The sequence below is a fragment of the Culex pipiens genome, chromosome 3 (genome assembly GCF_016801865.2).
Source record: "Culex pipiens pallens isolate TS chromosome 3, TS_CPP_V2, whole genome shotgun sequence".
NCBI classification, from domain to species: Eukaryota; Metazoa; Arthropoda; class Insecta; order Diptera; family Culicidae; genus Culex; species Culex pipiens.
In genome coordinates, this window is record NC_068939.1 from 75,668,078 (window position 1) to 75,680,643 (window position 12,566).

The 12,566-nt window shown below is 35.9% G+C and overlaps 1 protein-coding gene across 2 annotated transcripts in view; it reads right to left on the reverse strand.

Annotated features, from left to right (window-relative positions):
• The window catches only part of LOC120415739 (ADP-ribosylation factor 6), a 60,327-nt gene extending 49,769 nt beyond the window's left edge, over nt 1–10,558 (reverse strand). For both annotated transcript variants that reach the window (XM_039577341.2, XM_039577340.2), the window contains exon 1: nt 9,808–10,558. The gene's annotated coding sequence lies outside the window, so the exon portion shown is untranslated. The remainder of the gene's footprint in view (nt 1–9,807) is intronic.
• Between the last annotated feature and the right edge of the window lie 2,008 nt (nt 10,559–12,566).

The window sequence follows — 12,566 nt, forward strand, 5'->3', positions numbered from 1 at the left end:
ATAATTAACTTTTTTTACAAAAACTAAATTTCCCAAAATTGGTATTTTTTTATTTTCGAGATTTTTTAATAATATTTTTTAAACAACATTTTTAATGTGAGTAAAAAGAGACGAGTAGTATATTATGATTTATTCTTTATTATTGTTATATATATTTTTATTTTTTTTAATCAAGACTAATATTTCAAAAGGGCCAAACATTCAATATTAAGCCAAAAAAACGGTAGAATGTTTTAAACTATTTTTGTATTTTGATGATGAAAAATACGTTTTTTTCGGAATTCTGAGTACGCCATCAAATCGGGCGTTCAATTTTACATAAAAGTACCAAATTTCCATATCATGACCGTTTCAGGCTGCAAATTATTGAAAAACACGTCTTTATTTCTGGAGGCAGTTATGGCTGTGCTTTTGACTAACGTCACCCATGTATTGAGTCAAAATAAAATTTGCAAAATTTGCAGTAATTTCTGATATGTCCTGGACTATGTTCTAATGAAATTTGTTGCAACTAAAATCAAGCAAAAGAGTGTTTAACTTATGACAGAAACAAATATAAACATAAACATGAGAAAGAAGGTTAAACGTTGATGAAGGCAGGTCTAACAGTTTAAGAAAACAACAAATAGATGAGTGCTGAAACATAAAACAAGACTTTAACTCTTTACTGGTCGATTTTTTATTTTTCGAATTTTTTTTTCTCGTGTTTTCGTGTGTAATATTTTTCTTGTTTAATTTTTAGTATTTTAATTTGCATCTGGTAAGTTTACGTTTGTTTGTGGTATTTGGCTTATTCTACCATCTTCAATCATTACTAGTCTAGTTTTTTCATGTTTTTACAGTCACTTTTCAATTTTTTCCTTGTTTTTCACATTTGTTACTATAGAACGATACCATTATCATTTAAATTGTTAAAGAAATGCTTATAAGCATAGTCTGGTACACTACAAAAATTACTGCATACTTATTTTCACATAATGTATAGAAAATGTTAGTAAATTGACCCCAGAAAAAAATACCAATTTTTAAAACATTGACAAAGTCACATAAAACAAGTCAAACTTCCAACTCTAAATTTTTCTAGAATTTTAAGAATTCTTCTTTTCAATGCTTTTTAAAGATCAAAACTTGGTTGAAAAATTGATTTTGCGCGATTTTTTAGATCGAAACCCGCCTAGAATTGATCACTGGAAAACTAAATAAGAAAAAATATCAAATGCTTGAAAATTTCTGATATTTGAGTTCAAAACACAAATTCAATATAACTCTTTAGGATACCTAATATTAAAGTCTCAGCTGTATCTATTCGTGAGGAATACCCCTGGTCTTGCTAGCTGCCCGCCCAGATTTTCCCTCGCACATTTCCCCAAACAAAACTCCACACCAGCCCAGAGTCAGCTGAGCCAGGTCGTAAAATGCGCGCAATTCCATATTCATAATTTCGCGCGCGCGAGCTGCATCGCGCGGGGGGTGAGTAATTATCTGGCCGCGTGCTACACCCCTGGTTTGGTCTGGCCGTGGCCGGGCGCACCGCCACGGCACTACCCAGCCGACATCCCCGGAGGAGAAAGGTCTTATTAAAGATTATTACATGAAAGTGAACTCTCCGCATCTCTCTTTCGCTGTTGTTGTCTTTTTTAAAGTTTTTTTTTTCGTTGTTTGCACTCTCACTTTATGGAGTTGGGGCGCGGGGTTCGGTGGGTCAGTGGCCGCGAGGCCCCGACGAGGATCACGGCCACTGACAGTGTCCTCTTCCGCTTTAAACACACACACACTGACGCTGGTCTGGCCAGGGTTTACCGTGTGTGTGTGGCCACTCGATGGGGTGAACGGAACCGAAATGGCTTTCTAATTTGATTAAATATTGTCGATATTTTTCGCACGCGCGTTTTGCCTCCCAACAGGTCCAGATTGGGATCGACCGTCAATCGGCCGGTTGGGGCATGTGAGTGACCACATGGCCGGTTATACGGTGTGTGTAATTTAACGGGTGTAACAATTGAGGATTATGGGAATGAATTTGATGTGATTTTTAAGCTACCGTCATCAAGGGTGACATTGGGTCTGAGGGGTGAGATTGGGTCATACAAATTTTAACATTTTTGTATAACCCAATCTCACTCCTGATTCTGAGAATCGGGAATTTGGATAAAAATAGGACCAAATTCTTAGCCTACCAAAGATCGGAGGCTTCTCCTCTCTATAAGCCATTTGAAATGTAAGGCTTGATTTGAAAATTTTCAAAATATTATTCAGCGTAAATTTTACATGTGTTTAATTTTTCGACTTTGAAAATCGATGCATCTCAACCGCTAAAAAAACTTATTTGAAGATATTTGGTCGTACCATTCTAAGATATATTTATCCAGGGTTGGCAGATTGAAAACACGGGTGCCACCGGCCACGAAATCGACGCTTTCGTGTTGGCTTGTCGCACGTCGCTTTTTGACGTTCCAAGAAAACGCGTTTTAACTTTTGACCGTGAATAAACAAAAACGAGAGCACGCAATGTAAACAATAACAAACACGTTTTGTTAAGTTGACTATTCTGAGCATCGTCCTGAAGTTTTGTTGAATTTGGTTGCTGGAGTCCAGAGTTATAATCACAAAATGTTTACGGTAGTCGAGCTCGTACTTGTGTCAAACACGTTCTGACCTGAAATCTCTTTGGCCAATTGTCGCACTTACATCAATTTTCAGAGTGTGTCAAGATAGCACGACACTTCTTTCATATGAAAAGTGACAAAAATGCACGGAGTTTTTTCGGTTTTTATTGAATATCTCAGGATTGAAATCGAACTTTGGGGATCTGCAAAGGTCAAAATGTGAGGCATTTTTGGTAATTTTACATTTAGAGCAATTCCCACTCAAATCAGGATTTTTTCTGGTACCCGACCCTCTCCGATTTCAATGTCACTTTTTAGAAGCAATTTTTGTGTATAGGGAGCCAATTGTACTCAAAAATGACATTTGAAAAAAAAAACGTGAGTTATTTAAATATTTTTGCATTTGTAACTTAAAAGTTACTGTAACTCAAAGCCGTTGCATCGTATCAAATAGTGATCAATGACAAACTTGTAGGAAATATTTATGAAAAACAAAAAAAAACCTGTAGGAAATTAGACGGGCTTTCTGAAAAAAATACACTGAAAGAAAAATACCCGCCACCTGTATGAGATTTTTTGATTTTAAAGTTTAAAAGTTAAATTTAAAGGTGATGTCACGTTTTTTTTTTGTTCAAAATTTTTGAGGAAATAGCCTAAGATGTTACAAAAAGACTCACGAAAAATGTAGGATGGTATGTCCCTCCTAAAAAAATAAAAAAAAATTACTAAAACTGTTTTCTTCAAAAGTGGTCTAAACGTAAAAAAAAATTAGAAACCGATAGTGGGAATCGATTTCCCAGATAATTTTACGTAAAAGTCTCCATATTGACCATTGTCCTATGTCCAATCCTTGTGAAGATACAGCGGTTTTAAAAATAAAAATGTTTAAAAAATAGTTTTTTTTTTGTGGTTTTTGGCGATTTCTATATGACAGACTTTATTCTACAGTCTCGAAAATATTTTAACCGGAAAGCTCGTCCAATTTCTTTTAAGTTTGCTTTTAACAGCATTTGAATTGGATGTATGGACTTACAGATATAAGCTTAATTACATTGCTCATAACTTAAAATAGTATATTTTTTTCAGTGTGGTAGCAACCTGGATAGTAACTAAGCTTACGAAAATATTAAAACGAGTCAAATTAAAAAGTTGTCAAAAGCAAACTTTTGGGAAATTGAACGAGCTTATATTTTCGAGACAGAAAAATCATGTCTGTCATTTAAATCAATTTTGAGAATTTTCACGTTAAAATTCACAAAATTATAACGAAAATGCATTCGCCCCTCGTGATTGGGTGAAAAAAAGGGCCGATATTTGATTTGGTTTGTTTTGATTGATTTTATTGTTAAGCCCTTGTATACTACGTAGTTTCGGAATTTTGAGATGTTGGAGGATGTATTATCACTTGTAGCCCCAACGGAGTCAAAAAAGTTGGAAATGCAACTTCACCGGCTTTTTGAACACCTAAAAAAAAAGTTGGAAATGCCTTTTTCATTCTAACTTAGGGTAGACCCATCTGTTTTGGATCTACCTTGTTGTGGGTGATTTTTTACATTCTTCCGGATCAAATGCAACAAGATAATCAAAATCGCCGAGATACAGATGAAGTTGCATTTCCAACTTTTTTGACCCCCTTGGTGCTTCGCGTAAGTATTGACCCCGTTGGTGCTACAAGTGTTATAAACAGTTTGGTTCGCTTTACATGATTCTGGTGAAAACTCAGTTTTTTTACATCTGTCCTTTTGAAAAGTTGTTACCGCATTTCTAGTACTTCTCGGTGAACTAAACTAAAATGCGTGTTTACCGATTCCGGTTATGCCACGGCATAACTACCTCGACTTTTAAAAAAATATCATGTTTGAATGTAATAACGCCTTTTTGAAATGCTCAAATAAATGCTTAAGATGTCCTATTTCCTGCATTCCTTTCATTGATATAGTAACGGCTATTTCGTGGCGATCAGATCCGGTCATTTAAGGTTAAGCTAAAAATCACCCTGTTTTGTAGTCGTCTAAATAGTTTTTTTTTTAACAGAACTTTTGAACTTTACAATATTAAATATCAAGCTGTAGGACCCGAAACTGGAACGAGTAGACTACATCCGGACAAAAATCGTTCAACCAAAGCCGAGAAAATCAAGTGCATATTCTTGATCAACATCGCCACATACGCACATACATTTGCTCAGAATTTGCTGAGTCGATAAGCATAAATAAAGGTGGGTCTAGGAGGTCAAATTAAAATAGTAGTTTATGCAACAAGTTGCAAAACGAGGATTTTTTCAGCACGAGTCGTACATTTATCCAACGAGGTTCACCGAGTTGGATAAATACGACGAGTGCTGAAAAAATCAAGTTTTGCAACGAGTTCCATACAACATTTTTTGCAATTCCGAAAAACACCCATTGAATGAAATTTTAAGTCAAATTATCATGTATTTTGTCAATAAATCGTTCAAATAAAAAAAAATGTTGAAAAGTGATACTTTTCGAAACAAGTGCTGAAAAGTTCAACTTTTCAGCACCCATTTCAGTGCTGAAAAGTAGAACTTTTCAGCATTTATTTTGAAAAGTGTTGATATTCGATTCTGTTATTTTTGGTACAGAAAAGTAGGCTGTTTCGTCGTTCAAGAATGACAGGAAAAGTAAGTAGTTTCACGACGGAATTGCAAAAAGTTAATTTTTAGAGTGATTTTATGGCCTCTCCAATGAGGAAAGTCAAACCGGGAAAGCTTTAAAAAATCATAACTTCATGAAAACAAAACAGAAGTTCCTCGCACAAAACTGTAAACTTCCGTTCAACCGTTTTGGACCCTTCGTTGCAACCTACTTGTTACATTCCCCGCCGTGCAGGGCCCAAAATAAACAATCTTTTTCCAGCTATTTTCACGGTTGCACCCATCCACGCGGAACCGTTCCAGCTGTGAACCAAACAAGAAAAAAAAATGAAAACAAAACCAACGCCAACTACTTCCGGAAACAAAAGCAACTATTCGGCATTTGGTACCGCACCCTTCCTCTCGTGTCATTACGGAATTAATTCTGGCTACATACCTACGCAAGGAAAACGTTCTGTTTTGTTCTGTTTGACGAATTTTTTGGCAGGAATTTCCACCCTCATTTTTTGAACTCATTTCCTTGCTCATTTCATTCATTATTGGCGGTTCCACCTTCGCAAAAGGGATTCTTCTTCTTTAGCATAGCGCGGGGGCGGTTTCCCGGTATTTATGTTTTTCCAAGAAAATTAATCAATTTAACGAGGTTCGTCGGTCCCTCGGAGGCCGATGATGACGCAAAGAGGTCCTTTCATACGAACTCATTGCAAGGTAAATATTTGCGGAATGTCTGTCGGAACTAACTGTCAACGGAACCACTTACTCACGACGAGAACGGAAACGAACAAAAACATTGTTCTTGAATGACCGATCTTACGACGACGAAGCGACGATGATGTCAATCAATGGACGTCCCTAAATGCACCACAAACCACCAACACTATCTCACGCTCGCAAGAAATGTTTGCTAACGGTTGTCGCACACACCAACTGAACTGAATGGTCTCTTCTTCTTCGATGTGAGAGCTCACTGCTCACGAGCTCACGGCAGTGTTGATGCAAAAAAAAAGTGAACTTCACCCAACCAACACAACACAACACAAACAAAACACACCAACTTATCACTCCCTTAGTATGGGTGCGCCTGGTTCGATTAATTCCACGAATCACTGCAAATTCATTATCAAAAATTTATTGCTTTCTCATCGTCTCTCTTTGGAGCCATCCTTCGTGCGCTCGCTCGCGAGCTCTCACACAAAAAAGGTTCAATGATTGCTCACTCGATTTTTTCTGCAAAGTTTTCACCCATAAAATAAGATATTGCACAAAACGTCAAACTAGAAAGGCGTTGCTATTTCTCATTGCAATAAGAACCAGTGTTGCCATACCGGCAACGATGAGCCCTTTCTTGTTGGGTGCTGAGAATTCTTCACTCCTGTGAGACGATTGCGGAATGTGTGAGAATGATAATGAGACTGTCTGGCCGGTCAGCGTGATGCATTCCAGACGGGGCCAGCCGGAATTTAGCAGGGTTGCCAACACTGGTGGTGTGGTGGATGGTTGTAATTATCACCACTTATTGTTGGTCATTACTGGAAACCTGCGCACACGTGAGTTTAATTGCAGCTGATTTGGAAGTCATACTCGTGGAGATAAATAAAAGATATCGCGAAAGACTATTGATGACTTTACGTTGATTCAGAGACATAGATTTTTTTTCATTGGTTGCAAAACAGTGTCAGATTTTTTCAATTAATTTCAATTATTTGTCGTAATTTTTCTGCTAAAATTTTCAATAAGCTTATATTTATCGAACGATGGAAGAATCATCATCAAAAGGAAGTAATGCAAATATCATCTACTCATTGATATTCTTTTGAGAATTTTTGTTTCGCCACGTCTCACTATCGCCGGTGAGCCGGTGATTTAAACAATTTTATGACAGTCTACTCCACTAGATTTAGTGGATTTTTTTAAGCATCTATGCCAATTTTAAACGACTTTGGTAAAGATTAACTTATTGATAACCGAGGCTGAAAAGCCGTTCAAAAAAATATGTCCGTAAAAAAAATACTTTTCAAATCCACAATAACTTTTTAGAATCGAGTTGTACAGCTTTGGTTAGAAGGAAAAAGTTGTAGAGCATTGAATTGTCTATGTCTTATTTTTTAGAAGACATCTGAAAAATCGTAGAAATACTAGTTTTTAAAAACATTTTTTTATTTCTGCCCATACAAACTTCACCTTTGAAAATCAATGGGTACAATTTGAAAAAGACCCAAAAACACTCATTTTCGACCATATCGAATGTAAGGGTTGATTTGAAATTTTTCAAGCTATCAGAAACTATTTTTGGTCGAATCTTTAAAGCAAATTTATAGGAATTTTTTTAACCTTTTCGAGAAAAAAATATTTAAGGAATGGTCAAGCTTGTTCATGATTTCTACAGGTAAACAAAACTTAAAAACGGCGCACGATATCAAAATTTAAGTGAAGTATTTATTGATTACAAATTTGATTTTACATTTCTAGAGTTTTTTCTTGAAAAGGACCTTTTAGCTATTGTCTTTCATATGTTTATAGAACCTTTTCAAACATTACTCTAGATTTATAGTGAACAAAAATTTAAGGTTTTTCCTAAAATCATGTTTTTTTTTGCCAAAATTGGCCACACTCCCAAATAAATATTGACCAACTTTGCCGTAGCCTAAAAGATAGTATTTCTGCCATTAAAAAATTAACTTTTTTCAACGTTTTTCAAAAAACCATGATTTTTTATTTTGCAAAATTGGCAGCACTGCCAAATAAATATTGACCAACTTTTGCCGTAGCTCGAAAGATGATATTTTTGCCATACAAAATCGACTTTTTTCAATGTTTTTCACAAAAACAAGATTCTTTCGAAAAATTGGCAACACTGCTAAATAAATTTTGACCAACTTTTGCCTAAGCTCAAAAGATGGTATTTTTTGTCTTCTGTGCCAAAAAATGATAATTTTTTAAGTGAAAAGTCCAAATTAAAAACAGGTAATTTTTGTTTAGGGTGTTGTTACAATTTTTAGGCAATACCTACATTTTTGCCGAAGACATTAAATCGATCAAAAAATCCGTTCTCTAGATACACTACATTTTGAAATATTTATGTAGCGTTTTTGTACGGACGGTTGCCAAAATTGTATGAGGACTTGATTGGGCAAATGATGCAAAAGACTTCTGTGGACATTTGCTCATTCTTAAGAGAATTGTGTTTGCTAGACAGAATCCCCAATATCCGGGACCGAAATAAGTTACATCAGAATAAGCGAGTTTGATATACAGATTATAGTTTCCCATAATTTTCTGGCCAGCCTTCGGATATTGGAATAGACTCGATTAGCCGTAGGCCTCAGAATTTTTTTATTTCGGATAATCATGTCACGTATCACAATTATTTTTTCTTTTCGTTCGCTTATTTATGTTCTCTAAACCGAAGAGTATTTCCCTTCTCTCTATCTAAACTACTCTTAAGAGATTTAGAATTTTTAAATCCAGGATGGCGGCCAAAATGACGGTGTTGAAATATAGAAAAAAAGCATTTAGTAATTGAAATTTTGAAAACATATCAACTTCTAAATAGGCTCAAAATTACTTAAATATAGGTTTAACTCCTCAATAAAGGCTCAAAACATTTTGCTGTCTTGGGCAAAAATGTGTAATTTTATGTTATGAACAACTCTTCAGAGCATAGTAGCATAGTAGGCCGCTGAAATGCTAACATTTTTGGGTTATCACAAAAAATAAGCTTTTTCGACTGCTTTTATCGAGTAGATCAAAAGCTAGAAATTTGGCGCCTTCGAAAAACTTTCATGAAATTTTCTCCTCTACAACTTTCCCGAAGACACCGATGCCCTACAACGTCATCCAACACAGTTAGATTTTGGATGACCTTTCATCACCCTGTATGTCAATAACGGTGATGTAATACATGTTAACAAAAAAATGCATTTAATTTTTAAATAGGCAATCAATAACTGAAATTTGAGTAAAATGGGGTAGCAGAACTCAAATTTTATGTTAAAAACAAGAATATTTAAAAACACATTTTTTTAGTTCATGAGTCAATTATCCGAAGTCTCATGCAAACCTTCGGATAATCGAACTTCTAAAATCAAAACTTCGGATAATCGAATCTGGACTGTATTTTAAAAATATTGTTATCTTGTTTTAATCTAAGATTAAATTGATTTTCCATGGAAGTTTTTTTGTGTGTTAGAAAAATTCTATAAAAATTTTAATAAAATAACTTTGATGGTTCTGCCACAGCTTATCCTTTGAATTTTGAAGGAAAAATAGCATACAAAAAAACTGGCAACTCTTGCCACCAGTGACGTGCGTCATATCTCCTCCCTTTGGACAAAAAAAAAAACAACTAAGAACATTATTCCACTCGCGGATTCATCATTATCAGCTGAAGCTGAGTTCCTTGTGGCCAATTCACCTTCAACGTGAGGCCACACATCCGGCTTTGCTTACATAACATTTGAATCGCGGTTCTTTACAGGGTCATTAATTCACCCAAAAATAATAATAAAAACAACAGAAACCTTCTTGTCAGAATGATAGTTAGTTCAGAAACAAAAAATAAATCGCTGTCAAAAATCGTCTTACCACTTTAACACATACACGAACACGGCTGACGACAGCAGCAAAAAATATCCACTCCTCGAACGGGGCTCGAACCCAAGCTCCTCTCTTCCGGAACCACACACCCACACACGAACCACCCCACAAATCCGGTGCAGAATCTTGCTCCTTCCTGATTTTTTTGCTCGTTGCACAAATTTGCTCGAAATCAAACTTTTTTCTCTGATGTTGCCTTTTTGCAACACACACCAACACACGCACGCTCACTTTTTTTGTATTTCAAAGTGTGAGAACCACTTTCTCCCGTGTTATTCTCTTGTCGCTCACGGCTCACTGCTCGGCTCGCTCACTTGCATGAGTATGTGCTTCTCACTCCCTCCCAGGCACGCATACACACGCCGCCCTTGTGCCGTTCTGCTCGCACACACCAACACCACCAACAGGGGAATTCTCACTCCAAGAAGAAGACACGACTCACACGATTTTTGTGAGTGGGTGAGGAAGGAAAACGAAGAAGAGAACGAAAAACGCGACGGTCGTGAAACTTTATCGAATTTCTAGAGCCCGAAAAAAAAGATCACACTCACGAAAGAGTTTGTCAAACACACACGCACGCGGTACGCACACACTCACAAGCACACGCACGGCGCGAGTCCGGAATCACCGCCGGAAGCGAGAGAGCTAGAAACGACGGTGATCGAAGAGGGCGACGACGACGACGGACGACGGCAAGAAGCAGTTTGCATCTCCTCGATTCACCAACGATGACTGAATTCCACTTGGAACTTGAGAGAGTCGGTGAGCCAGTTGGATTTTTTGATTTGGTTGCGATGCGGAGAGAGCGAGAGAGAGGGAGGGCGTTTTTGACGGATCGACAGCACTGGTACAGGGTGGTGGTGAAAAAAGGAACTGTCAACGTAGAGGTTTAGAATATACCCAATTTTGGGTTCAACATTACTCATTTTCGACACAGTCAAACTTATTCAAAATTATGTAATTGCAAATCAAGTACACTGGTTGGTCACCAAACAATCGTTTGGTAGTGTGTGTGAACCCTGTATAAAGGGGTGTCAAACTAAAAACTAAAAGCACAGAGAACAGACGTATGTCATTGAACAAACAGCATTGAAAAACGTGTGTAAAAATTCAAACCAAAATACGTTGAAAAGAGCTAGGGTGTGCACCATCCGCCTAGATAGCGCCACTTCCAAAATCATGATGGCCTACAGTAGCAGAACGTTGGGCCATCTAATCACTGCATAAAACATTCAGTACGAACGACATCAGACCAATGTCTAACTGTCCTTCATCAGAGGGTTGCAATTTTACGCGCCAAAGAAGGTAAACAAAACGAAATCGGACATAACATGTGTAAAGGGACTATTTTAAGTTGTCGCTTGAAAAATCATTTTTGAATGAATTTTCTGTTATGTTTTCGTTAATGTTAATGCATTTTTGCATTACTTTTAGTCAACTGGAATTATACAGAAGTGAATTTTATATTTAAACGAGGTTAACATTTATTTTCTTTCGAAATTATTGAGCCTTTTTCATTGTTAAGTCAAGTATTCTCAGCCGCGACGGTGGCGCCGCCAAGCGTATCCTGCACACTCTAATTTCTTTGATGCAAGATTGTATGCAACTCATTTTTTTTAGTGCAACAGTGTTTACACATAAGTTAGAGCCTAGATGTACATCTGTTCTCTGTGCTAAAAGTTGTTGTCAAACCATCGGGGTTTGAGTGTATTGGTGAATAATGGTTTATAAGCAAAAGATTCCCATTTCTTAACACTCATTTGTTATATTTTAAATTTCAAATTTTTTTTAATTTTTATATTTATACATTTTTAAATCTTTTAATTTTCAAATTTCTAAATCTCTCAAATTTTTAAATACCCCGATCTCGACACCGATAGTTTGACACCATCTGTTGTCAAACGAACGGAGTCACTTTTTAGTTTGACACCCCTTTTACACGGAGCTCACACACACACTACCAATCGTTTGTTTTGATAGTGTGCGTGAGCACCGTGTAAAAAGTGACAGTTCGTCACTTTTTAGTTTGGCTTTGACCAACCGACGGGGTACAAACTAAAAAAGTGTCAAACGAAAAAGTGACCAACCACCGGGGGTTGAGTGTATCAAGTACGAACTGTATTAAAAAAAAAGTTTTAAAGTTATGTTAGTTAGAAATTTTATAATGTATATAATATATAAAACAAATTCAAGTTTTGAATTCTTAATTTCTGTGTTTTTATTCCTGTTTGTTTTTGAAATTAAATTTTCTGATTTTTCATAGTTTTGTAATTTTTTTATTTCATTTATATTTTTGTTAATCTTTAAAAAAAATCGATTAAGAATCACAAGCGTCGTCCTTTTTTTTAATTTTATGTTTCTATATTGAAGAGTATAAAAAAGTTTCAGTATTTTTTTTAATTTCTTTTTTTTATTCTTAAATTTTGATTTTTTTGGTTTTTTATCATTCCTGATTTTATTTTTTATTTTCAGCTTTCATTTCAGAATTTCATTATTTTTTGCATTAATATTTATTAATTTTTTTTAGTCTTTTTTTATTTACTCCCAACAATCACAAGCGCAATGACCGCTTCAACCGAACCATGAAGCCATCCCAGGCACGACGTTCTAGCAGGATTCTAGCAGAGTTCTCACAGAGCTGGATATTCTTTTTAATTTATTATTTTTTTAATTTAAGGAGAACCATAGTTGACAAGATAGTTGATCCATCTAAAAATGTTGTCTTGTCATTTTTTTTGCTCTAAAAT